This window comes from Furipterus horrens, unplaced genomic scaffold, assembly GCF_987537825.1.
Source record: "Furipterus horrens unplaced genomic scaffold, mFurHor1.1.pri manual_scaffold_6, whole genome shotgun sequence".
Classification (NCBI taxonomy): domain Eukaryota; kingdom Metazoa; phylum Chordata; class Mammalia; order Chiroptera; family Furipteridae; genus Furipterus; species Furipterus horrens.
The window spans coordinates 34,022,253-34,025,346 of record NW_028327176.1 but is presented as its reverse complement, the minus strand read 5'-3'; the positions used below and the strand labels follow the sequence as shown (position 1 = coordinate 34,025,346).

Here is a 3,094-nt window from a genome sequence, read left to right as displayed (position 1 = left end):
AGAAGTGAAGGCTATGCTAAGTGAAACGAAGGAAAATCCACACAAAACCAATGGTGAAGGGAAGGAAACCAGGATTCAAATAAATGATTTGGAACATAAGAAAGGAAAAAGCACTCAACCAGTGCAGAATGAGGAAGCAAGAATTGAAAAAAAAAAAAAATGAAGAGAATTTCCCAAATATTGTGAAGGAGATGGACATAGAAGTCCAGGAAGCACGGAGGGTTCGGGGTTAGGTCTGGTGAGGAGCTGGGAATGCTCCCCAGGTGTCCCTCCTGACTTTTTAAAATGTAAGACTGCACTTTCCACTGGCTGACTGCTGCCGCCACCACACTGCATCCTCTCCACACCAGCTCCACCCCTCCTGCCTGTCTGGATGAGTATTTCTTCTTTATATCTTTGTTTGCTGGACTTCCATGTAGTTTGATTTTCTGGAACTTCTGGTTGTTTCTAGTTTTGATGTAGGTGTGTTCCTTCTTAGTTGTGGAGGGAGATGCAGCGTGTCTGTCTACGCATCCATCTTGGCCGGAAGTGATGATGAATAACTTTTATATAAATAAAAACATGTAAATCATAAGATGTAAAGGCACTAAGGAATTATAAGAAAAATGATAACTATTCCTGTTTATGAATGAAGGTAATATGAAACAGAGATTATATGAGGTAAATAGAATATTAAATATAAAATTCAATGAGATGTTATACTATAAATCAGTGCTGTTTCAAAAATAAATGAACAGATAGTAGTTCTCTTCAAAATATTATCTAACATCATTATTAGATGCAATGTTTATTATTTGTGCAAGAAAAAAATAACTAATAAGTAACTTATAGAAAAAATATAAATAATTAAAGCAATAGAATAATATTATAAAACTTTCAGGAATTAATCTCCTTTCCGGTTTTTGCGGCACGAGGAATCATGAGCAGCAAAGTCTCCCGCGATACGCTGTAGGAGGCGGTGTGGGAAGTCCTGCATGGGAACCAGCGCAAGGGCCAGAAGTTTTTGGAGACGGTGGAGCTGCAGATCAGCTTGAAGAACTATGACCCTCAGAAGGACAAACGCTTCTCGGGCTTAAGCCCACGCCCCGCCCCAAGTTCTCCGTGTGTGTTCTGGGGGACCAGCAGCACTGTGATGAGGCCATGGCGGTGGACATCCCCCACATGGACATCGAGGCGCTGAAGAAACTCAACAAGAACAAGAAACTGGTCAAGAAGCTGGCCAAGAAGTATGATGCCTTTTTGGCTTCAGAGTCTCTGATCAAGCAGATCCCACGAATCCTGGGCCCTGGCCTGAATAAGGCTGGCAAGCTCCCTTCCTTGTTGACGCACAATGAGAACATGGTGGCCAAAGTCGATGAAGTGAAATCCACAATTAAGTTCCAGATGAAGAAGGTGCTGTGTCTGGCAGTGGCTATTGGTCATGTGAAGATGACAGACGATGAGCTTGTGTACAACATCCACTTAGCTGTCAATTTCTTGGTGTCACTGCTCAAAAAGAACTGGCAGAATATCCGGTCTTTATACATCAAGAGCACCATGGGCAAGCCCCAGCGCCTGTACTAAGGCACAGCTTAATAAACCATACTGCTATTAAAAAAAAAAAAAAAAAAAAAAAAAAAAAAACCTTTCACATTTTAGTTTGCAAAAGTTTTAAATTTAGTAAACGATGTACTTTAAAAAACAGAGGAAAATGATAATATTATATGATGTAATATGCAATAAAGCAGCCTAAATCTCTGCATAATATTTTTATTTTGAAATGATTTTAATAACCTCTTCTTAATAGGAGCAAAATGATTAAACAAGAGCTCTTCAAATTGTCTATGAAGAATGAATTAGAATAAAAATAATCATAGAAAATAACAAAAACAACAAGGTTGCATATATAAATAGGAGACCCTTTTGTATATTCACTTGCCAAACAATTTGGAGCAGGGTACAAAATTTGATGCATTACCATGGCATGCTGCCAGATCACAGGGTGCCTAGAGGAGAGGGGCATGTTGCACATGTAGACATGTCATTGCCAGATAATATATGCATGGCAGCAGATATTTGGCACAGAGTAATCTTCTTAGCTTAGGGAAATTAAGAGGTGAGGAAATCACAGCAATAAAAGTGCAGTATTTTAGTTCTCAGAAGATGATGTATGAACTTTGTATGACTGCAGTACAATAGAGGGTTCTCTACAGATGGTCCAGTTGTCTCACCCAGTAAAGTGTAAATTTTGAGTCTCTTAAGCCTTAGTTGCATAAAGGGAAATTTAGCACACATCTTCACCCTGCCTTCTGCATGCTTCACAGGTTCCTTCTTTCTTCTGACTACCAGAGCAAAGGCCTTATTATCTATACACAGGTGTCCTTGCTTCCCCACACTGGTCTTTCACAGATTCTGAACTTTCTTCTTGCAATTTCTCTTCTCCAATTTTTAGTTCTGCATATTCATAGGTATAACCCTTAGAATTCTACCCTTCCTGCTCCAGGAACCCATTCCTTGTGAAATCTCCCAGGTGAGGTGTGCACATCTTGAGACTCTGCTACAAAGAAATTATCATTTCAACTTTTATTCATTTGGTCTAAAAACACTCTAGTGCAGAGAGGACAAAGATTAACAAATAGAATCAATAAAGCAGAATTGGTTACAAGTTATACCAGCAGAACAGCTGATTCTTTAGCACCATATAAGAGTGCCTTCATTTCCAAGCAGGAGATATTGAAAGGTAATTAACTAAGTGCTTTGTACCATTGATTAGGTATAGCAAAGAATGGTGGGGGGAAAAAACAAAACTCAGGGCTAAGAAGTAGTCAGTCTGTCATGGAATGTCAGGGCTTAGAAAGGGTGTAGAAACTTCTCATTCAAGATAAATAGTACTGTCAAAACCAAGACAGTAGGCAGAGTGAGGAACCAATGGGAAACCAAAATCCAAAGAGCTGAAACACAATTCTAAGATGTCTGGCAATGGAAGAAGCTAATAGAGCCTAAATATAATCCAAGGTGCCTAGTAGCCTTACTCTTGAATGAGTTATAGTCATTCATAGAAATATAGTCCAAAGGCTAAAAGTAATTGAAAGGCATCCAGTTTTTAACTGTAGAG

General features: G+C 39.1%; 1 pseudogene; it reads left to right on the top strand.

The window, feature by feature from the left end:
• Positions 1–919: 919 nt before the first annotated feature.
• On the top strand, positions 920–1,598 carry LOC150005958 (large ribosomal subunit protein uL1 pseudogene; annotated as a pseudogene).
• Positions 1,599–3,094: the final 1,496 nt, after the last annotated feature.